Here is a 24,153-nt window from a genome sequence, read left to right on the forward strand (position 1 = left end):
ACCTTGGAGAAGCCGCTGCCAGTCTGGGTAGACAGTCCTGAGCTGGATGGACCCATCGTCTGACTCAGTATAATGCAGCTTCCTATATTCCTATCTGGAGAGCTGGTCTTGTGGTAGCAAGCATGACATGTCCTTTTGCTAAGCAGGGTCTGCCCTGGTATGTATTTGAATGGGAGACTACCTGAGTGAGCACGGGAAGAGATTCCCCTTAGGGGATGGAGCCCCTCTGGAAAGAGCATCTAGGTTCCTGCTTTCCCTCCCTGGCAGCATCTCCAACGAGATAGGGCTGAGAGAGTCTCCTGCCTGCGACCTTGGAGAAGCCGCTACCAGTCTGTGTAGACAGTCTGGAGCTGGATGGACCCAGGGTCCGACTCAGTATAATGCAGCTTCCTATGTTCCTATCAGGAGAGCTGGTCTTGTGGTAGCAAGCATGACTTGTCCTCTTTGCTAAGCAGGGTCTGCCCTGGTATGTATTTGAATGGGAGACTACCTGTGTGAGCACAGGAAGAGATTCCCCTTAGGGGATGGAGCCCCTCTGGAAAGAGCATCTAGGTTCCTGCTTTCCCTCCCTGGCAGCATCTCCAACGAGATAGGGCTGAGAGAGAATCCTGCCTGCGACCTTGGAGAAGCCGCTACCAGTCTGGGTAGACAGTCTGGAGCTGGATGGACCCAGGGTCTGACTCAGTATAATACAGCTTCCTTTGTTCCTATCAGGAGAGCTGGTCTTGTGGTAGCAAGTATGACTTGTCCTCTTTGCTAAGCAGGGTGTGCCCTGGTATTTATTTGAATGGGAGATTACCTGAGTGAGCACGGGAAGAGATTCCCCATAGGGGATGGAGCCCCTCTGGTAAGAGCATCTAGGTTCCTGCTTTCCCTCCCTGGCAGCATCTCCAATGAGATAGGGCTGAGAGAGATTCCTGCCTGCAACCTCGGAGAAGCCGCTGCTGTCAGTCTGGGTAGACAGCCCTGAGCTGGATGGTCCAAGGGTCTGACTCAGTATATGGCAGCTTCCTCTGTTCCTATCGGGATAGCTGGTCATGTGGTAGGAAGCATGACATTTCCTTTTGCTAAGCAGGGTCTGCCCTGGTATGTATTTGAATGGGAGATTACCTGAGTGAGCACGGGAGGAGATTAACCATAGGGGATGGAGCCCCTCTGGAAAGAGCATCTAGGTTCCTGCTTTCCAACCCTGGCAGCATCTCCAACGAGATAGGGCTGAGAGAGACTCCTGCCTGCAACCTTGGAGAAGCCGCTGCCAGTCTGGGTAGACAGTCCTGAGCTGGATGGACCCATCGTCTGACTCAGTATAATGCAGCTTCCTATGTTCCTATCAGGAGAGCTGGTCTTGTGGTAGCAAGCATGACATGTCCTCTTTGCTAAGCAGGGTCTGCCCTGGTATGTATTTGAATGGGAGACGACCTGTGTGAACACGGGAAGAGATTCCCCTTAGGGGATGGAGCCTGTCTGGAAAGAGCATCTAGGTTCCTGGTTTCCCTGCCTGGCAGCATCTCCAACGAGATAGGGCTGAGAGAGACTCCTGCCTGCAACCCTGGAGAAGCCGCTGCCAGTCTGGGTAGACAGTCCTGAGCTGGATGGACCCATCGTCTGACTCAGTATAATGCAGCTTCCTATGTTCCTATCAGGAGAGCTGGTCTTGTGGTAGCAAGCATGACATGTCCTCTTTGCTAAGCAGGGTGGGCCCTGGTATGTATTTGAATGGGAGATTCCCTGAGTGAGCACGGGAAGAAATTCCCGATAGGGGATGGAGCCCCTCTGGAAAGAGCATCTAGGTTCCTGCTTTCCCTGCCTGGCAGCATCTCCAACGAGATAGGGCTGAGAGAGACTCCTGCCTGCAACCTTGGAGAAGCCGCTGCCAGTCTGGGTAGACAAAAGCTGAGCTGTAAGGACCAAGGGTCTGACTCAGTATATGGCAGCTTCCTCTGTTCCTATCAGGAGAGCTTGTATTGTGGTAGCAAGCATGACTTGTCCTCTTTGCTAAGCAGGGTCTGTCCTGGTATGTATTTGAATGGGAGACAACCTGTGTGAACACGGGAAGAGATTCCCCTTAGGGGATGGAGCCTGTCTGGAAAGAGCATCTAGGTTCCTGGTTTCCCTGCCTGGCAGCATCTCCAACGAGATAGGGCTGAGAGAGACTCCTGCCTGCAACCTTGGAGAAGCCGCTGCCAGTCTGGGTAGACAGTCCTGAGCTGGATGGACCCATCGACTGACTCAGTATAATGGAGCTTCCTATATTCCTATCTGGAGAGCTGGTGTTGTGGTAGCAAGCATGACATGTCCTTTTGCTAAGCAGGGTCTGCCCTGGTATGTATTTGAATGGGAGACTACCTGAGTGAGCACGGGAAGCGATTCCCCTTAGGGGATGGAGCCCCTCTGGAAAGAGCATCTAGGTTCCTGCTTTCCCTCCCTGGCAGCATCTCCAACGAGATAGGGCTGAGAGAGAATCCTGCCTGCGACCTTGGAGAAGCCGCTACCAGTCTGGGTAGACAGTCTGGAGCTGGATGGACCCAGGGTCTGACTCAGTATAATGCAGCTTCCTTTGTTCCTATCAGGAGAGCTGGTCTTGTGGTAGCAAGTATGACTTGTCCTCTTTGCTAAGCAGGGTGTGCCCTGGTATTTATTTGAATGGGAGATTACCTGAGTGAGCACGGGAAGAGATTCCCCATAGGGGATGGAGCCCCTCTGGTAAGAGCATCTAGGTTCCTGCTTTCCCTCCCTGGCAGCATCTCCAATGAGATAGGGCTGAGAGAGATTCCTGCCTGCAACCTCGGAGAAGCCGCTGCTGTCAGTCTGGGTAGACAGCCCTGAGCTGGATGGTCCAAGGGTCTGACTCAGTATATGGCAGCTTCCTCTGTTCCTATCGGGATAGCTGGTCATGTGGTAGGAAGCATGACATTTCCTTTTGCTAAGCAGGGTCTGCCCTGGTATGTATTTGAATGGGAGATTACCTGAGTGAGCACAGGAGGAGATTAACCATAGGGGATGGAGCCCCTCTGGAAAGAGCATCTAGGTTCCTGCTTTCCAACCCTGGCAGCATCTCCAACGAGATAGGGCTGAGAGAGACTCCTGCCTGCAACCTTGGAGAAGCCGCTGCCAGTCTGGGTAGACAGTCCTGAGCTGGATGGACCCATCGTCTGACTCAGTATAATGCAGCTTCCTATGTTCCTATCAGGAGAGCTGGTCTTGTGGTAGCAAGCATGACATGTCCTCTTTGCTAAGCAGGGTCTGCCCTGGTATGTATTTGAATGGGAGACGACCTGTGTGAACACGGGAAGAGATTCCCCTTAGGGGATGGAGCCTGTCTGGAAAGAGCATCTAGGTTCCTGGTTTCCCTGCCTGGCAGCATCTCCAACGAGATAGGGCTGAGAGAGACTCCTGCCTGCAACCCTGGAGAAGCCGCTGCCAGTCTGGGTAGACAGTCCTGAGCTGGATGGACCCATCGTCTGACTCAGTATAATGCAGCTTCCTATGTTCCTATCAGGAGAGCTGGTCTTGTGGTAGCAAGCATGACATGTCCTCTTTGCTAAGCAGGGTGGGCCCTGGTATGTATTTGAATGGGAGATTCCCTGAGTGAGCACGGGAAGAAATTCCCGATAGGGGATGGAGCCCCTCTGGAAAGAGCATCTAGGTTCCTGCTTTCCCTGCCTGGCAGCATCTCCAACGAGATAGGGCTGAGAGAGACTCCTGCCTGCAACCTTGGAGAAGCCGCTGCCAGTCTGGGTAGACAAAAGCTGAGCTGTAAGGACCAAGGGTCTGACTCAGTATATGGCAGCTTCCTCTGTTCCTATCAGGAGAGCTTGTATTGTGGTAGCAAGCATGACTTGTCCTCTTTGTTAAGCAGGGTCTGTCCTGGTATGTATTTGAATGGGAGACAACCTGTGTGAACACGGGAAGAGATTCCCCTTAGGGGATGGAGCCTGTCTGGAAAGAGCATCTAGGTTCCTGGTTTCCCTGCCTGGCAGCATCTCCAACGAGATAGGGCTGAGAGAGACTCCTGCCTGCAACCTTGGAGAAGCCGCTGCCAGTCTGGGTAGACAGTCCTGAGCTGGATGGACCCATCGTCTGACTCAGTATAATGCAGCTTCCTATGTTCCTATCAGGAGAGCTGGTCTTGTGGTAGCAAGTATGACTTGTCCTCTTTGCTAAGCAGGGTGTGCCCTGGTATTTATTTGAATGGGAGATTACCTGAGTGAGCACGGGAAGAGATTCCCAATAGGGGATGGAGCCCCTCTGGAAAGAGCATCTAGGTTCCTGCTTTCCCTCCCTGGCAGCATCTCCAACGAGACAGGGCTGAGAGAGATTCCTGCCTGCGACCTTGGAGAAGCCGCTACCAGTCTGGGTAGACAGTCTGGAGCTGGATGGACCCAGGGTCTGACTCAGTATAATGCAGCTTCCTATGTTCCTATCAGGAGAGCTGGTCTTGTGGTAGCAAGCATGACTTGTCCTCTTTGCTAAACAGGGTCTGCCCTGGTATGTATTTGAATGGGAGACTACCTGTGTGAGCACGGGAAGAGATTCCCGATAGGGGTTGGAGCCCCTCTGGAAAGAGCATCTAGGTTCCTGGTTTCCCTCCCTGGCAGCATCTCCAACGAGATAGGGCTGAGAGAGACTCTTGCCTACAACCTCGGAGAAGCCGCTGCTGTCAGTCTGGGTAGACAGCCCTGAGCTGGATGGTCCAAGGGTCTGACTCAGTATATGGCAGCTTCCTCTGTTCCTATCGGGATAGCTGGTCATGTGGTAGGAAGCATGACATTTCCTTTTGCTAAGCAGGGTCTGCCCTGGTATGTATTTGAATGGGAGATTACCTGAGTGAGCACGGGAGGAGATTAACCATAGGGGATGGAGCCCCTCTGGAAAGAGCATCTAGGTTCCTGCTTTCCCTCCCTGGCAGCATCTCCAACGAGATAGGGCTGAGAGAGACTCCTGCCTGCGACCTTGGAGAAGCCGCTGCCAGTCGGGGTAGACAGTCCTGAGCTGGATGGACCCATCGTCTGACTCAGTATAATGCAGCTTCCTATGTTCCTATCAGGAGAGCTGGTCTTGTGGTAGCAAGCATGACATGTCCTCTTTGCTAAGCAGGGTGGGCCCTGGTATGTATTTGAATGGGAGATTACCTGAGAGAGCACGGGAAGAAATTCCCCATAGGGGATGGAGCCCCTCTGGAAAGAGCATCTAAGTTCCTGCTTTCCCTGCCTGGCAGCATCTCCAACGAGATAGGGCTGAGAGAGACTCCTGCCTGCGACCTTGGAGAAGCCGCTGCCAGTCTGGGTAGACAAAAGCTGAGCTGTAAGGACCAAGGGTCTGACTCAGTATATGGCAGCTTCCTCTGTTCCTATCAGGAGAGCTTGTATTGTGGTAGCAAGCATGACTTGTCCTCTTTGCTAAGCAGGGTCTGCCCTGGTATGTATTTGAATGGGAGACTACCTGAGTGAGCACGGGAAGAGATTCCCCATAGGGGATGGAGCCTGTCTGGAAAGAGCATCTAGGTTCCTGGTTTCCCTGCCTGGTAGCATCTCCAACGAGATAGGGCTGAGAGAGACTCCTGCCTGCGACCTTGGAGAAGCCGCTACCAGTCTGGGTAGACAGTCTGGAGCTGGATGGACCCAGGGTCTGACTCAGTATAATGCAGCTTCCTTTGTTCCTATCAGGAGAGCTGGTCTTGTGGTAGCAAGTATGACTTGTCCTCTTTGCTAAGCAGGGTGTGCCCTGGTATGTATTTGAATGGGAGATTACCTGAGTGAGCACCGGAAGAGATTCCCCTTAGGGGATGGAGCCCCTCTGGAAAGAGCATCTAGGTTCCTGCTTTCCCTCCCTGGCAGCATCTCCAATGAGAAAGGGCTGAGAGAGATTCCTGCCTGCAACCTCGGAGAAGCCGCTGCTGTCAGTCTGGGTAGACAGCCCTGAGCTGGATGGTCCAAGGGTCTGACTCAGTATATGGCAGCTTCCTCTGTTCCTATCGGGAAAGCTGGTCATGTGGTAGGAAGCATGACATTTCCTTTTGCTAAGCAGGGTCTGCCCTGATATGTATTTGAATGGGAGACTACCTGTGTGAGCACGGGAAGAGATTCCACTTAGGGGATGGAGCCCGTCTGGAAAGAGCATCTAGGTTCCTGGTTTCCCTCCCTGGCAGCATCTCCAACGAGATAGGGCTGAGAGAGATTCCTGCCTGCAACCTCGGAGAAGCCGCTGCTGCCAGTCTGGGTAGACAGCCCTGAGCTGGATGGACCAAGGGTCTAACTCAGTATATGGCAGCTTCCTCTGTTCCTATCAGGAGAGCTGGTCATGTGGTAGCAAGCATGACATGTACATTTGCTAAGCAGGGTCTGCCCTGGTATGTATTTGAATGGGAGACTACCTGTGTGAGCACGGGAAGAGATTCCCCTTAGGGGATGGAGCCCGTCTGGAAAGAGCATCTAGGTTCCTGCTTTCCAACCCTGGCAGCATCTCCAACGAGATAGGGCTGAGAGGGACTCCTGCCTGCGACCTTGGAGAAGCCGCTGCCAGTCTGGGTAGACAGCCCTGAGCTGGATGGACCAAGGGTGTGACTCAGTATATGGCAGCTTCCTCTGTTCCTATCAGGAGAGCTGGTCTCGTGGTAGCAAGCATGACTTGTCCTCTTTGCTAAGCAGGGTCTGCCCTGGTATGTATTTGAATGGGAGACCACCTGTGTGAGCACGGGAAGAGATTCCCCTTAGGGGATGGAGCCCCTCTGGAAAGAGCATCTAGGTTCCTGCTTTCCGTCCCTGGCAGCATCTCCAACGAGATAGGGCTGAGAGAGACCCCTGCCTGCAACCTCGGAGAAGCTGCTGCCAGTCTGGGTAGACAAAAGCTGAGCTCTAAGGACCAAGGGTCTGACTCAGTATATGGCAGCTTCCTCTGTTCCTATCAGGAGAGCTTGTATTGTGGTAGCAAGCATGACTTGTCCTCTTTGCTAAGCAGGGTCTGCCCTGGTATGTATTTGAATGGGAGACTACCTGTGTGAACACGGGAAGAGATTCCCCTTAGGGGATGGAGCCTGTCTGGAAAGAGCATCTAGGTTCCTGGTTTCCCTGCCTGGCAGCATCTCCAACGAGATAGGGCTGAGAGAGACTCCTGCCTACAACCTCGGAGAAGCCGCTGCCAGTCTGGGTAGACAGCCCTCAGCTGGATGGACCCAGGGTCTGACTCAGTATAATGAAGCTTTGTTCCTATCAGGAGAGCTGGTCTTGTGGTAGCAAGCATGACTTGTCCTCTTTGCTAAGCTGGGTGTGCCCTGGTATGTATTTGAATGGGAGATTACCTGAGTGAGCACGGGAAGAGATTCCCCATAGGGGATGGAGCCCCTCTGGAAAGAGCATCTAGGTTCCTGGTTTCCCTCCCTAGCCGCATCTCCAACGAGATAGGGCTGAGAGAGATTCCTGCCTGCAACCTCGGAGAAGCCTCTGCTGCCAGTCTGGGTAGACAGCCCTGAGCTGGATGGTCCAAGGGTCTGACTCAGTATATGGCAGCTTCCTCTGTTCCTATCGGGATAGGTGGTCTTGTGGTAGGAAGCATGACATGTCCTTTTGCTAAGCAGGGTCTGCCCTGGTATGTATTTGAATGGGAGACTACCTGTGTGAGCACAGGAAGAGATTCCCCTTAGAGGATGGAGCCCCTCTGGAAAGAGCATCTAGGTTCCTGGTTTCCCTCCCTAGCCGCATCTCCAACGAGATAGGGCTGAGAGAGATTCCTGCCTGCAACCTCGGAGAAGCCTCTGCTGCCAGTCTGGGTAGACAGCCCTGAGCTGGATGGACCAAGGGTGTGACTCAGTATATGGCAGCTTCCTCTGTTCCTATCAGGAGAGCTGGTCTTGTGGTAGCAAGTATGACTTGTCCTCTTTGCTAAGCAGGGTGTGCCCTGGTATGTATTTGAATCTGAGATTACCTGAGTGAGCACGGGAAGAGATTCCCCATAGGGGATGGAGCCCCTCTGGAAAGAGCATCTAGGTTCCTGCTTTCCCTCCCTGGCAGCATCTCCAATGAGATAGGGCTGAGAGAGATTCCTGCCTGCAACCTCGGAGAAGCCGCTGCTGTCAGTCTGGGTAGACAGCCCTGAGCTGGAAGGTCCAAGGGTCTGACTCAGTATATGGCAGCTTCCTCTGTTCCTATCGGGATAGCTGGTCTTGTGGTAGCAAGCATGACTTGTCCTCTTTGCTAAGCATTGTCTGCCCTGGTATGTATTTGAATGGGAGACTACCTGTGTGAGCACGGGAAGAGATTCCCCTTAGGGGATGGAGCCCGTCTGGAAAGAGCATCTAGGTTCCTGGTTTCCCTCCCTGGCAGCATCTCCAACGAGATAGGGCTGAGAGAGACTCCTGCCTGCAACCTTGGAGAAGCCGCTGCCAGTCTGGGTAGACAGCCCTGAGCTGGATGGACCCAGGGTCTGACTCAGTATATGGCAGCTTCCTCTGTTCCTATCAGGAGAGCTGGTCTTGTGGTAGCAAGCATGACTTGTCCTCTTTGCTAAGCAGGGTGTGCCCTGGTATGTATTTGAATGGGAGATTACCTGAGTGAGCACGGGAAGAGATTCCCCATAGGGGATGGAGCCCCTCTGGAAAGAGCATCTAGGTTCCTGCTTTCCCTCCCTGGCAGCATCTCCAATGAGATAGGGCTGAGAGAGATTCCTGCCTGCAACCTCGGAGAAGCCGCTGCTGTCAGTCTGGGTAGACAGCCCTGAGCTGGATGGTCCAAGGGTCTGACTCAGTATATGGCAGCTTCCTCTGTTCCTATCGGGATAGCTGGTCATGTGGTAGGAAGTATGACATTTCCTTTTGCTAAGCAGGGTCTGCCCTGGTATGTATTTGAATGGGAGACTACCTGTGTGAGCACGGGAAGAGATTCCACTTAGGGGATTGAGCCCGTCTGGAAAGAGCATCTAGGTCCCTGGTTTCCCTCCCTGGCAGCATCTCCAACGAGATAGGGCTGAGAGAGACTCCTGCCTGCGACCTTGGAGAAGCCGCTGCAAGTCTGGGTAGACAGTCCTGAGCTGGATGGACCAAAGGTCTATTTAGTATATGACAGCTTCCTATATTCCTATCTGGAGAGCTGGTCTTGTGGTAGCAAGCATGACATGTACTTTTGCTAAGCAGGGTCTGCCCTGGTATGTATTTGAATGGGAGACTACCTGTGTGAGCACGGGAAGAGATTCCCCTTAGGGGATGGAGCCCGTCTGGAAAGAGCATCTAGGTTCCTGGTTTCCCTCCCTGGCAGCATCTCCAACGAGATAGGGATGAGAGAGATTCCTGCCTGCAACCTCGGAGAAGCCGCTGCTGCCAGTCTGGGTAGACAGCCCTGAGCTGGATGGACCAAGGGTCTAACTCAGTATATGGCAGCTTCCTCTGTTCCTATCAGGAGAGCTGGTCATGTGGTAGCAAGCATGACATGTACATTTGCTAAGCAGGGTCTGCCCTGGTATGTATTTGAATGGGAGACTACCTGTGTGAGCACGGGAAGAGATTCCCCTTAGGGGATGGAGCCCGTCTGGAAAGAGCATCTAGGTTCCTGCTTTCCAACCCTGGCAGCATCTCCAACGAGATAGGGCTGAGAGGGACTCCTGCCTGCGACCTTGGAGAAGCCGCTGCCAGTCTGGGTAGACAGCCCTGAGCTGGATGGACCAAGGGTGTGACTCAGTATATGGCAGCTTCCTCTGTTCCTATCAGGAGAGCTGGTCTCGTGGTAGCAAGCATGACTTGTCCTCTTTGCTAAGCAGGGTCTGCCCTGGTATGTATTTGAATGGGAGACCACCTGTGTGAGCACGGGAAGAGATTCCCCTTAGGGGATGGAGCCCCTCTGGAAAGAGCATCTAGGTTCCTGCTTTCCGTCCCTGGCAGCATCTCCAACGAGATAGGGCTGAGAGAGACCCCTGCCTGCAACCTCGGAGAAGCTGCTGCCAGTCTGGGTAGACAAAAGCTGAGCTCTAAGGACCAAGGGTCTGACTCAGTATATGGCAGCTTCCTCTGTTCCTATCAGGAGAGCTTGTATTGTGGTAGCAAGCATGACTTGTCCTCTTTGCTAAGCAGGGTCTGCCCTGGTATGTATTTGAATGGGAGACTACCTGTGTGAACACGGGAAGAGATTCCCCTTAGGGGATGGAGCCTGTCTGGAAAGAGCATCTAGGTTCCTGGTTTCCCTGCCTGGCAGCATCTCCAACGAGATAGGGCTGAGAGAGACTCCTGCCTACAACCTCGGAGAAGCCGCTGCCAGTCTGGGTAGACAGCCCTCAGCTGGATGGACCCAGGGTCTGACTCAGTATAATGAAGCTTTGTTCCTATCAGGAGAGCTGGTCTTGTGGTAGCAAGCATGACTTGTCCTCTTTGCTAAGCTGGGTGTGCCCTGGTATGTATTTGAATGGGAGATTACCTGAGTGAGCACGGGAAGAGATTCCCCATAGGGGATGGAGCCCCTCTGGAAAGAGCATCTAGGTTCCTGGTTTCCCTCCCTAGCCGCATCTCCAACGAGATAGGGCTGAGAGAGATTCCTGCCTGCAACCTCGGAGAAGCCTCTGCTGCCAGTCTGGGTAGACAGCCCTGAGCTGGATGGTCCAAGGGTCTGACTCAGTATATGGCAGCTTCCTCTGTTCCTATCGGGATAGGTGGTCTTGTGGTAGGAAGCATGACATGTCCTTTTGCTAAGCAGGGTCTGCCCTGGTATGTATTTGAATGGGAGACTACCTGTGTGAGCACAGGAAGAGATTCCCCTTAGAGGATGGAGCCCCTCTGGAAAGAGCATCTAGGTTCCTGGTTTCCCTCCCTAGCCGCATCTCCAACGAGATAGGGCTGAGAGAGACTCCTGCCTGCAACCTTGGAGAAGCCGCTGCCAGTCTGGGTAGACAGCCCTGAGCTGGATGGACCAAGGGTGTGACTCAGTATATGGCAGCTTCCTCTGTTCCTATCGGGATAGGTGGTCTTGTGGTAGGAAGCATGACATGTCCTTTTGCTAAGCAGGGTCTGCCCTGGTATGTATTTGAATGGGAGACTACCTGTGTGAGCACAGGAAGAGATTCCCCTTAGAGGATGGAGCCCCTCTGGAAAGAGCATCTAGGTTCCTGGTTTCCCTCCCTAGCCGCATCTCCAACGAGATAGGGCTGAGAGAGATTCCTGCCTGCAACCTCGGAGAAGCCTCTGCTGCCAGTCTGGGTAGACAGCCCTGAGCTGGATGGACCAAGGGTGTGACTCAGTATATGGCAGCTTCCTCTGTTCCTATCAGGAGAGCTGGTCTTGTGGTAGCAAGTATGACTTGTCCTCTTTGCTAAGCAGGGTGTGCCCTGGTATGTATTTGAATCTGAGATTACCTGAGTGAGCACGGGAAGAGATTCCCCATAGGGGATGGAGCCCCTCTGGAAAGAGCATCTAGGTTCCTGCTTTCCCTCCCTGGCAGCATCTCCAATGAGATAGGGCTGAGAGAGATTCCTGCCTGCAACCTCGGAGAAGCCGCTGCTGTCAGTCTGGGTAGACAGCCCTGAGCTGGAAGGTCCAAGGGTCTGACTCAGTATATGGCAGCTTCCTCTGTTCCTATCGGGATAGCTGGTCTTGTGGTAGCAAGCATGACTTGTCCTCTTTGCTAAGCATTGTCTGCCCTGGTATGTATTTGAATGGGAGACTACCTGTGTGAGCACGGGAAGAGATTCCCCTTAGGGGATGGAGCCCGTCTGGAAAGAGCATCTAGGTTCCTGGTTTCCCTCCCTGGCAGCATCTCCAACGAGATAGGGCTGAGAGAGACTCCTGCCTGCAACCTTGGAGAAGCCGCTGCCAGTCTGGGTAGACAGCCCTGAGCTGGATGGACCCAGGGTCTGACTCAGTATATGGCAGCTTCCTCTGTTCCTATCAGGAGAGCTGGTCTTGTGGTAGCAAGCATGACTTGTCCTCTTTGCTAAGCAGGGTGTGCCCTGGTATGTATTTGAATGGGAGATTACCTGAGTGAGCACGGGAAGAGATTCCCCATAGGGGATGGAGCCCCTCTGGAAAGAGCATCTAGGTTCCTGCTTTCCCTCCCTGGCAGCATCTCCAATGAGATAGGGCTGAGAGAGATTCCTGCCTGCAACCTCGGAGAAGCCGCTGCTGTCAGTCTGGGTAGACAGCCCTGAGCTGGATGGTCCAAGGGTCTGACTCAGTATATGGCAGCTTCCTCTGTTCCTATCGGGATAGCTGGTCATGTGGTAGGAAGTATGACATTTCCTTTTGCTAAGCAGGGTCTGCCCTGGTATGTATTTGAATGGGAGACTACCTGTGTGAGCACGGGAAGAGATTCCACTTAGGGGATTGAGCCCGTCTGGAAAGAGCATCTAGGTCCCTGGTTTCCCTCCCTGGCAGCATCTCCAACGAGATAGGGCTGAGAGAGACTCCTGCCTGCGACCTTGGAGAAGCCGCTGCAAGTCTGGGTAGACAGTCCTGAGCTGGATGGACCAAAGGTCTATTTAGTATATGACAGCTTCCTATATTCCTATCTGGAGAGCTGGTCTTGTGGTAGCAAGCATGACATGTACTTTTGCTAAGCAGGGTCTGCCCTGGTATGTATTTGAATGGGAGACTACCTGTGTGAGCACGGGAAGAGATTCCACTTAGGGGATTGAGCCCGTCTGGAAAGAGCATCTAGGTCCCTGGTTTCCCTCCCTGGCAGCATCTCCAACGAGATAGGGCTGAGAGAGACTCCTGCCTGCGACCTTGGAGAAGCCGCTGCAAGTCTGGGTAGACAGTCCTGAGCTGGATGGACCAAAGGTCTATTTAGTATATGACAGCTTCCTATATTCCTATCTGGAGAGCTGGTCTTGTGGTAGCAAGCATGACATGTACTTTTGCTAAGCAGGGTCTGCCCTGGTATGTATTTGAATGGGAGACTACCTGTGTGAGCACGGGAAGAGATTCCCCTTAGGGGATGGAGCCCGTCTGGAAAGAGCATCTAGGTTCCTGCTTTCCAACCCTGGCAGCATCTCCAACGAGATAGGGCTGAGAGAGACTCCTGCCTGCGACCTTGGAGAAGCCGCTGCCAGTCTGGGTAGACAGCCCTGAGCTGGATGGACCAAGGGTGTGACTCAGTATATGGCAGCTTCCTCTGTTCCTATCAGGAGAGCTGGTCTCGTGGCAGCAAGCATGACTTGTCCTCTTTGCTAAGCAGGGTCTGCCCTGGTATGTATTTGAATGGGAGACCACCTGTGTGAGCACGGGAAGAGATTCCCCTTAGGGGATGGAGCCCCTCTGGAAAGAGCATCTAGGTTCCTGCTTTCCGTCCCTGGCAGCATCTCCAACGAGATAGGGCTGAGAGAGACCCCTGCCTGCAACCTCGGAGAAGCCGCTGCCAGTCTGGGTAGACAGCCCTGAGCTGCATCGACCAATGGTCTGACTCAGTATAATGCAGCTTCCTCTGTTTCTATCAGGAGAGCTGGTCTTCTGGTAGCAAGCATGACCTGTCCACTTTGCTAAGCAGGGTCTGGCCTGGTATGTATTTGAATGGGAGTCTACCTGTGTGAGCACGGGAAGAGATTCCCCTTTGGGGATGCAGCCCCTTTGGAAAGAGCATCTAGGTTCATTCTTTCCCTCCCTGGCAGCATCTCCAACGAGATAGGGCTGAGAGAGATTCCTGCCTACAACCTCGGAGAAGCCGCTGCCAGTCTGGGTAGACAGCCCTCAGCTGGATGGACCCAGGGTCTGACTCAGTATAATGCAGCTTTGTTCCTATCAGGAGAGCTGGTCTTGTGGTAGCAAGCATGACTTGTCCTCTTTGCTAAGCAGGGTGTGCCCTGGTATGTATTTGAATGGGAGATTACCTGAGTGAGCACTGGAAGAGATTCCCCATAGGGGATGGAGCCCCTCTGGAAAGAGCATCTAGGTTCCTGCTTTCCCTCCCTGGCAGCATCTCCAATGAGAAAGGGCTGAGAGAGATTCCTGCCTGCAACCTCGGAGAAGCCGCTGCTGTCAGTCTGGGTAGACAGCCCTGAGCTGGATGGTCCAAGGGTCTGACTCAGTATATGGCAGCTTCCTCTGTTCCTATCAGGAGAGCTGGTCTCGTGGTAGCAAGCATGACTTGTCCTCTTTGCTAAGCAGGGTCTGCCCTGGTATGTATTTGAATGGGAGACCACCTGTGTGAGCACGGGAAGAGATTCCCCTTAGGGGATGGAGCCCCTCTGGAAAGAGCATCTAGGTTCCTGCTTTCCGTCCCTGGCAGCATCTCCAACGAGATAGGGCTGAGAGAGACCCCTGCCTGCAACCTCGGAGAAGCTGCTGCCAGTCTGGGTAGACAAAAGCTGAGCTCTAAGGACCAAGGGTCTGACTCAGTATATGGCAGCTTCCTCTGTTCCTATCAGGAGAGCTTGTATTGTGGTAGCAAGCATGACTTGTCCTCTTTGCTAAGCAGGGTCTGCCCTGGTATGTATTTGAATGGGAGACTACCTGTGTGAACACGGGAAGAGATTCCCCTTAGGGGATGGAGCCTGTCTGGAAAGAGCATCTAGGTTCCTGGTTTCCCTGCCTGGCAGCATCTCCAACGAGATAGGGCTGAGAGAGACTCCTGCCTACAACCTCGGAGAAGCCGCTGCCAGTCTGGGTAGACAGCCCTCAGCTGGATGGACCCAGGGTCTGACTCAGTATAATGAAGCTTTGTTCCTATCAGGAGAGCTGGTCTTGTGGTAGCAAGCATGACTTGTCCTCTTTGCTAAGCTGGGTGTGCCCTGGTATGTATTTGAATGGGAGATTACCTGAGTGAGCACGGGAAGAGATTCCCCATAGGGGATGGAGCCCCTCTGGAAAGAGCATCTAGGTTCCTGGTTTCCCTCCCTAGCCGCATCTCCAACGAGATAGGGCTGAGAGAGATTCCTGCCTGCAACCTCGGAGAAGCCTCTGCTGCCAGTCTGGGTAGACAGCCCTGAGCTGGATGGTCCAAGGGTCTGACTCAGTATATGGCAGCTTCCTCTGTTCCTATCGGGATAGGTGGTCTTGTGGTAGGAAGCATGACATGTCCTTTTGCTAAGCAGGGTCTGCCCTGGTATGTATTTGAATGGGAGACTACCTGTGTGAGCACAGGAAGAGATTCCCCTTAGAGGATGGAGCCCCTCTGGAAAGAGCATCTAGGTTCCTGGTTTCCCTCCCTAGCCGCATCTCCAACGAGATAGGGCTGAGAGAGACTCCTGCCTGCAACCTTGGAGAAGCCGCTGCCAGTCTGGGTAGACAGCCCTGAGCTGGATGGACCAAGGGTGTGACTCAGTATATGGCAGCTTCCTCTGTTCCTATCGGGATAGGTGGTCTTGTGGTAGGAAGCATGACATGTCCTTTTGCTAAGCAGGGTCTGCCCTGGTATGTATTTGAATGGGAGACTACCTGTGTGAGCACAGGAAGAGATTCCCCTTAGAGGATGGAGCCCCTCTGGAAAGAGCATCTAGGTTCCTGGTTTCCCTCCCTAGCCGCATCTCCAACGAGATAGGGCTGAGAGAGATTCCTGCCTGCAACCTCGGAGAAGCCTCTGCTGCCAGTCTGGGTAGACAGCCCTGAGCTGGATGGACCAAGGGTGTGACTCAGTATATGGCAGCTTCCTCTGTTCCTATCAGGAGAGCTGGTCTTGTGGTAGCAAGTATGACTTGTCCTCTTTGCTAAGCAGGGTGTGCCCTGGTATGTATTTGAATCTGAGATTACCTGAGTGAGCACGGGAAGAGATTCCCCATAGGGGATGGAGCCCCTCTGGAAAGAGCATCTAGGTTCCTGCTTTCCCTCCCTGGCAGCATCTCCAATGAGATAGGGCTGAGAGAGATTCCTGCCTGCAACCTCGGAGAAGCCGCTGCTGTCAGTCTGGGTAGACAGCCCTGAGCTGGAAGGTCCAAGGGTCTGACTCAGTATATGGCAGCTTCCTCTGTTCCTATCGGGATAGCTGGTCTTGTGGTAGCAAGCATGACTTGTCCTCTTTGCTAAGCATTGTCTGCCCTGGTATGTATTTGAATGGGAGACTACCTGTGTGAGCACGGGAAGAGATTCCCCTTAGGGGATGGAGCCCGTCTGGAAAGAGCATCTAGGTTCCTGGTTTCCCTCCCTGGCAGCATCTCCAACGAGATAGGGCTGAGAGAGACTCCTGCCTGCAACCTTGGAGAAGCCGCTGCCAGTCTGGGTAGACAGCCCTGAGCTGGATGGACCCAGGGTCTGACTCAGTATATGGCAGCTTCCTCTGTTCCTATCAGGAGAGCTGGTCTTGTGGTAGCAAGCATGACTTGTCCTCTTTGCTAAGCAGGGTGTGCCCTGGTATGTATTTGAATGGGAGATTACCTGAGTGAGCACGGGAAGAGATTCCCCATAGGGGATGGAGCCCCTCTGGAAAGAGCATCTAGGTTCCTGCTTTCCCTCCCTGGCAGCATCTCCAATGAGATAGGGCTGAGAGAGATTCCTGCCTGCAACCTCGGAGAAGCCGCTGCTGTCAGTCTGGGTAGACAGCCCTGAGCTGGATGGTCCAAGGGTCTGACTCAGTATATGGCAGCTTCCTCTGTTCCTATCGGGATAGCTGGTCATGTGGTAGGAAGTATGACATTTCCTTTTGCTAAGCAGGGTCTGCCCTGGTATGTATTTGAATGGGAGACTACCTGTGTGAGCACGGGAAGAGATTCCACTTAGGGGATTGAGCCCGTCTGGAAAGAGCATCTAGGTCCCTGGTTTCCCTCCCTGGCAGCATCTCCAACGAGATAGGGCTGAGAGAGACTCCTGCCTGCGACCTTGGAGAAGCCGCTGCAAGTCTGGGTAGACAGTCCTGAGCTGGATGGACCAAAGGTCTATTTAGTATATGACAGCTTCCTATATTCCTATCTGGAGAGCTGGTCTTGTGGTAGCAAGCATGACATGTACTTTTGCTAAGCAGGGTCTGCCCTGGTATGTATTTGAATGGGAGACTACCTGTGTGAGCACGGGAAGAGATTCCCCTTAGGGGATGGAGCCCGTCTGGAAAGAGCATCTAGGTTCCTGCTTTCCAACCCTGGCAGCATCTCCAACGAGATAGGGCTGAGAGAGACTCCTGCCTGCGACCTTGGAGAAGCCGCTGCCAGTCTGGGTAGACAGCCCTGAGCTGGATGGACCAAGGGTGTGACTCAGTATATGGCAGCTTCCTCTGTTCCTATCAGGAGAGCTGGTCTCGTGGCAGCAAGCATGACTTGTCCTCTTTGCTAAGCAGGGTCTGCCCTGGTATGTATTTGAATGGGAGACCACCTGTGTGAGCACGGGAAGAGATTCCCCTTAGGGGATGGAGCCCCTCTGGAAAGAGCATCTAGGTTCCTGCTTTCCGTCCCTGGCAGCATCTCCAACGAGATAGGGCTGAGAGAGACCCCTGCCTGCAACCTCGGAGAAGCCGCTGCCAGTCTGGGTAGACAGCCCTGAGCTGCATCGACCAATGGTCTGACTCAGTATAATGCAGCTTCCTCTGTTTCTATCAGGAGAGCTGGTCTTCTGGTAGCAAGCATGACCTGTCCACTTTGCTAAGCAGGGTCTGGCCTGGTATGTATTTGAATGGGAGTCTACCTGTGTGAGCACGGGAAGAGATTCCCCTTTGGGGATGCAGCCCCTTTGGAAAGAGCATCTAGGTTCATTCTTTCCCTCCCTGGCAGCATCTCCAACGAGATAGGGCTGAGAGAGATTCCTGCCTACAACCTCGGAGAAGCCGCTGCCAGTCTGGGTAGACAGCCCTCAGCTGGATGGACCCAGGGTCTGACTCAGTATAATGCAGCTTTGTTCCTATCAGGAGAGCTGGTCTTGTGGTAGCAAGCATGACTTGTCCTCTTTGCTAAGCAGGGTGTGCCCTGGTATGTATTTGAATGGGAGATTACCTGAGTGAGCACTGGAAGAGATTCCCCATAGGGGATGGAGCCCCTCTGGAAAGAGCATCTAGGTTCCTGCTTTCCCTCCCTGGCAGCATCTCCAATGAGAAAGGGCTGAGAGAGATTCCTGCCTGCAACCTCGGAGAAGCCGCTGCTGTCAGTCTGGGTAGACAGCCCTGAGCTGGATGGTCCAAGGGTCTGACTCAGTATATGGCAGCTTCCTATGTTCCTATCAGTAGAGCTGGTCTTGTGGTAGCAAGCATGACTTGTCCTCTTTGCTAAGCAGGGTCTGCCCTGGTATGTATTTGAATGGGAGATTACCTGAGTGAGTACGGGAAGAGATTCCCCTTAGGGGATGGAGCCCGTCTGGAAAGAGCATCTAGGTTCCTGGTTTCCCTCCCTGGCAGCATCTCCAACGAGATAGGGCTGAGAGAGACTCCTGCCTGCGACCTTGGAGAAGCCGCTGCCAGTCTGGGTAGACAGTCCTGAGCTGGATGGACCAAAGGTCTATTCAGTATATGACAGCTTCCTATATTCCTATCTGGAGAGCTGGTCTTGTGGTAGCAAGCATGACATGTACTTTTGCTAAGCAGGGTCTGCCCTGGTATGTATTTGAATGGGAGACCACCTGAGTGAGCACGGGAAGAGATTCCCCTTAGGGGATGGAGCCCCTCTGGAAAGAGCATCTAGGTTCCTGCTTTCCGTCCCTGGCAGCATCTCCAACGAGATAGGGCTGAGAGAGACCCCTGCCTGCAACCTCGGAGAAGCCGCTGCCAGTCTGGGTAGACAGCCCTGAGCTGCATCGACCAATGGTCTGACTCAGTATAATGCAGCTTCCTCTGTTTCTATCAGGAGAGCTGGTCTTCTGGTAGCAAGCATGACCTGTCCACTTTGCTAAGCAGGGTCTGGCCTGGTATGTATTTGAATGGGAGTCTACCTGTGTGAGCACGGGAAGAGATTCCCCTTTGGGGATGCAGCCCCTTTGGAAAGAGCATCTAGGTTCATTCTTTCCCTCCCTGGCAGCATCTCCAACGAGATAGGGCTGAGAGAGATTCCTGCCTACAACCTCGGAGAAGCCGCTGCCAGTCTGGGTAGACAGCCCTCAGCTGGATGGACCCAGGGTCTGACTCAGTATAATGCAGCTTTGTTCCTATCAGGAGAGCTGGTCTTGTGGTAGCAAGCATGACTTGTCCTCTTTGCTAAGCAGGGTGTGCCCTGGTATGTATTTGAATGGGAGATTACCTGAGTGAGCACTGGAAGAGATTCCCCATAGGGGATGGAGCCCCTCTGGAAAGAGCATCTAGGTTCCTGCTTTCCCTCCCTGGCAGCATCTCCAATGAGAAAGGGCTGAGAGAGATTCCTGCCTGCAACCTCGGAGAAGCCGCTGCTGTCAGTCTGGGTAGACAGCCCTGAGCTGGATGGTCCAAGGGTCTGACTCAGTATATGGCAGCTTCCTATGTTCCTATCAGTAGAGCTGGTCTTGTGGTAGCAAGCATGACTTGTCCTCTTTGCTAAGCAGGGTCTGCCCTGGTATGTATTTGAATGGGAGATTACCTGAGTGAGTACGGGAAGAGATTCCCCTTAGGGGATGGAGCCCCTCTGGAAAGAGCATCTAGGTTCCTGGTTTCCCTCCCTGGCAGCATCTCCAACGAGATAGGGCTGAGAGAGACTCCTGCCTGCGACCTTGGAGAAGCCGCTGCCAGTCTGGGTAGACAGTCCTGAGCTGGATGGACCAAAGGTCTATTCAGTATATGACAGCTTCCTATATTCCTATCTGGAGAGCTGGTCTTGTGGTAGCAAGCATGACATGTACTTTTGCTAAGCAGGGTCTGCCCTGGTATGTATTTGAATGGGAGACTACCTGAGTGAGCACGGGAAGAGATTCCCCTTAGGGGATGGAGCCCCTCTGGAAAGGGCATCTAGGTTCCTGCTTTCCAACCCTGGCAGCATCTCCAACGAGATAGGGCTGAGAGAGACTCCTGCCTGCGACCTTGGAGAAGCCTCTGCCAATCTGGGTAGACAGTCCTGAGCTGGATGGACCCATCGTCTGACTCAGTATATGGCAGCTTCCTATGTTCCTATCAGGAGAGCTGGTCTTGTGGTAGCAAGCATGACTTTTCCTCTTTGCTAAGCAGGGCGGGCCCTGGTATGTATTTGAATGGGAGATTACCTGAGTGAGCACGGGAAGAGATAAACCATAGGGGATGGAGCCCCTCTGGAAAGAGCATCTAGGTTCCTGCTTTCCCTCCCTGGCAGCATCTCCAACGAGATAGGGCTGAGAGAGACTCCTGCCTGCGACCTTGGAGAAGCCTCTGCCAATCTGGGTAGACAGTCCTGAGCTGGATGGACCCATCGTCTGACTCAGTATATGGCAGCTTCCTATGTTCCTATCAGGAGAGCTGGTCTTGTGGTAGCAAGCATGACTTGTCCTCTTTGCTAAGCAGGGTGGGCCCTGGTATGTATTTGAATGAGAGACGACCTGTGTGAGCACGGGAAGAGATTCCCCTTAGGGGATGGAGCCCCTCTGGAAAGAGCATCTAGGTTCCTGCTTTCCCTCCCTGGCAGCATCTCCAACGAGATAGGGCTGAGAGAGACTCCTGCCTGCAACCTTGGAGAAGCCGCTGCCAGTCTGGGTAGACAGCCCTGAGCTGGATGGACCCAGGGTCTGACTCAGTATATGGCAGCTTCCTGTGTTGCTATCAGGAGAGCTTGTGGTAGCAAGCATGACTTGTCCTCTTTGCTAAGCAGGGTCTGCCCTGGTATGTATTTGAATGGGAGATTACCTGAGTGAGCATGGGAAGAGATTCCCCTTAGGGGATAGAGCCCCTCTGGAAAGAGCATCTAGGTTCCTGCTTTCCCTGCCTGGCAGCATCTCCAATGAGATAGGGCTGAGAGAGACTCCTGCCTGCAACCTTGGAGAAGCTTCTGCTGCCAGTCTGGGTAGACAGCCCTGAGTTGGATGTACCCAGGGTCTGACTCAGTATTCATTGATTCAATTTTTGTATAGGCAGCTTCGTATGTACTTTGTGAAGATGTGGTGTCTGCGCTTTGGACTGAGGCTTTGCACCTGGGTTTTCTGAGAGCTTACTGCTCATCTAATACTAGGGTGTTTGTGTGTGTAAGAGGTCATTCATCCAAAGGCACCCAGAGTTTGAACTGCCTGAACAGGGGTTGGAAAGTGGCTGTATGCTGGGGCCACAACTCCTAATAGCTAAAGGAGGCAGCAAAATGTCCCAAGCGAGTGGCTGTCCCAGGGGTTTCGTGTGTGTGCTGTCTTCCTAGCCGGCCTGTGTGGCAATTTCAGCAGAAATATAATTGAATCATCAGAACAGCCCTGCCCTGGATTAGGCCCAAGATGGCCCTTCCAGTCCAGCCTCCTGTTTTGCACAGTGGCCCACCAGATGCCTCTGGGGAGCCCACAGGCAGGAGGTGAGGGCAGGCCCTCTCTCCTGCTGTGGCTCCCCTGCAACTGGGATTCAGAGGCATAGTGCCTCCGAAGCTTTTTATCCCTGGACTCGGGTGGTGATCCGGAACCATTTCACCTTTCCAACAGCCCTGTGAGGCAGGCTATGCTCAGATGGACAGGACCCGGGTCAAGAAGTGAACAGAAAGAAAGCTTTGAGGGTGGGGGAGAGAATGCAGGAGAGAGAAAATAACTGGCTCTCCTGTGTCTGCTGAGGGAGCTCTTCATCAGATGACTGAAAAAATATATGCACAATGCATATACTGAGGGGTATGGTCACGTGAGAATGGAGTGCCTCTGAAAAGCATAACCCGAGAACTGTAAACTTTATCGGATCTCCAATATTCTAATATAAAACTGCTGTATTGTAAACATTTCAGAATGGCTAACGTCACTTGTTCTGAACCCGCCATGTGAAAGGGCCGGCAAGGAGGCAGCGGCAGAGAAGCCTCGGTCCATCTCCAGCGGATCTTCTAGTGGCAACACAGGGGTGCACCTTCTCGGTTGCTACCCCCAGACGGTGGAATGTGGCCTCCCCATCTCTGACCGCCTTTCCAAAGCACATGGCACCTTCTCTCTTCACTCAAGCCTTGCAATCTGATGGTGGGTCTAAATTGGTCGAAGGCTTTTGTTTTCCGTGTGGATTTGTTTTATGCTGTTCACTGCTCAGAGACAAAAGCTTGGGGCAGTTTACAAATTGGATCCATTGATTTTTAAAAAAATAAATGCTTTTTTTTTAACCCAAGCCTTCTCAGGTTTTTAATTTAAAAATACTGTTTGTTCATTATATTATATGGTTTTTAAATTATTGTATTGTATTTAGACTTTTATATGTGTAAAATGTTTAACTGTTTTAACTTTTTATGTGTTTTAATTGTTGTTAGCTGCTCAGAGCCATAAGTTTGGGCAGGGTATAAATTTAACAAATATATGAATAAACAAACAAATAAACAAATAAACATTGGATTACTAATATGCTTGAGGTTTTTAGTCGACTGTTTATTTGTTCGAGTATACACTGTTGACGTAGACACTAAGTATGCAGACACAATGCTAGCATTCAGACAGAGTCTAATAGTGTGTTTGTGTATATAGACACATTTTATTCTTAGTGTCTACATATGTATGTGAGTATCTATATCTGAACACTAAGAATAAGGTACCTCTATACATGTAAACACTACAACAAAGTGGAGGTAGACTAGAGTTGTCTAGTGTCTAATCTCACCCAATGTGTTTGACTGGTCATGCTTTTACCTTGACTGGTCACGCCGGAGAACCCAGTGGGTTTGACAGGTCAGGTTTTTGCCTTGACCGGTGGAGCTGGAGAACCCAGTGTGTTTGACCAGTCAGGCTCCTGCTGTGACTGGTCAGAAATGGGCCCTGACCGAAAGGTACAAGAAAGATCGAGGGGTCAATGGGTCAAAGGAACAATGGGTCAATGGGTCAAAGGAACAATGTAGTCCAAAAACTGCCCTGAGCCATTTTAGGCAGGAATGGAAATAAAATAAACAAACAAGTAAATAAATATTTACTTCGCCTATTTTTACACCACTCCAAAAAACTCACATCTCTGGTAGTTTTACAATAAAAACAACACAGATTAAAAGAAAGATTAAAACCATTTTAAAAATAAATGATGTCTAATTAAAAGCCTAGATGAATAAATGCATCTTAATAGTCCTTTCCAAACAAACCAACAACAACACACACAAAAACCCACCACCACAAACTTTCAGAGATGGAGAGGCTCTTATTTTGGCTGGGAGTGCATTCCCACAGAGAAGGCCCGTCCCTCCCCTATCTCCAGGTAAGCCTGGGGGAAATTCCTGCCTAAAGCCCTGAAGAGTTGCTGCCAGTCAGAGTAGACGAACCAAGGGTCTGACTCAGCAGACAGCAGCTTTTTATGTTCCTTCACTGTTGACAAAATAATATATGCCAGTCATCGTTCTCCCGTGTTTCCAAAGAACAGGGCAGTTCTGCATAGGCGGGATCTCATTCTGATCAATGCTGATCAACATTGCGGAAAGAAGTGAAGCGACATCCGATCCAGCAGGGTGAAAAGGGAGTGTTTTGTAGTGTGCGCCTGTCTCCAAGGAGAAGGGAGCCAAAGTTAGAAGAGGAAACACAACAAAACATTTGCCAGATCTTGTTTGGAGATCCCCTGTTTTTCTAGATCTTTTATCAGAAGCCTTGAGACTTCCTTGAGGTGTGCGTAAAATGGGAAGAGGTCTGAAGCTCATCTCATGGTCCAAGGGCTTCTGATGAAGCATCCAGAAGTTCATGGATGAGAGCAAGGGTGGATTCTCGGCAGTCGTCCCAGAAGCAACGGAGTTGGAGGGACCCATTCTTGCAAAGCGGTCCAGAACAAAAGAGGTTCTTGAGAAGATCTCTTGGGCTCAGCTCCTGTCTCCCTATTAGATTCTCCGATTGCACCTTTTGAGAGTTCAAACACACAAGTTGTGCAGGAGCCGATGGCGAATAAGACGACGAAGGAAGACCAATGCACCCGCATTTACCTGAAAAGAAGACAACCCCGAGTTTAGGACGACCCCCTTTAAAAGATGGGTTAAATATAGGTTATACTATCTACCCAAAAGGAAGAGGGACATGAATTTCAGAACACCTCCCAAATTCTAGCACCAAATAACCTGGGAAAAGACAGAAGTAAGTAATATGTTTATTGTTGTAACCAACATTTAAAAAAGAAAAAGGGAAACCCTTCTCTGATGTGATTAGGGGGGAAACATTGAGACAGATCACAGACAAATCCCAGGGCTCAGATGTGGAGTTTCTGGTTTAGCTTCTTGCAGATGCGACCTGGTAGCTACCACGATGCCCCGTTAGCCTTGCTTCCTTTGAAACCTAGAGATAAATATACATCT

General features: G+C 52.1%; 1 protein-coding gene across 8 annotated transcripts in view; it reads right to left on the reverse strand.

Moving 5' to 3' along the window:
* Window positions 1–22,786: 22,786 nt before the first annotated feature.
* LOC128336222 (ras-like protein family member 10B) overlaps window positions 22,787–24,153 on the reverse strand; it is a 29,095-nt gene continuing 27,728 nt past the window's right edge. For 7 of the 8 annotated variants that reach the window (XR_008311853.1, XR_008311856.1, XR_008311854.1 and 4 more), the window contains one exon: window positions 22,787–23,787. The gene's annotated coding sequence lies outside the window, so the exon portion shown is untranslated. The other variant, XR_008311855.1, reaches the window with a different exon arrangement.

The sequence above is a fragment of the Hemicordylus capensis genome, chromosome 12 (genome assembly GCF_027244095.1).
Source record: "Hemicordylus capensis ecotype Gifberg chromosome 12, rHemCap1.1.pri, whole genome shotgun sequence".
NCBI classification, from domain to species: Eukaryota; Metazoa; Chordata; class Lepidosauria; order Squamata; family Cordylidae; genus Hemicordylus; species Hemicordylus capensis.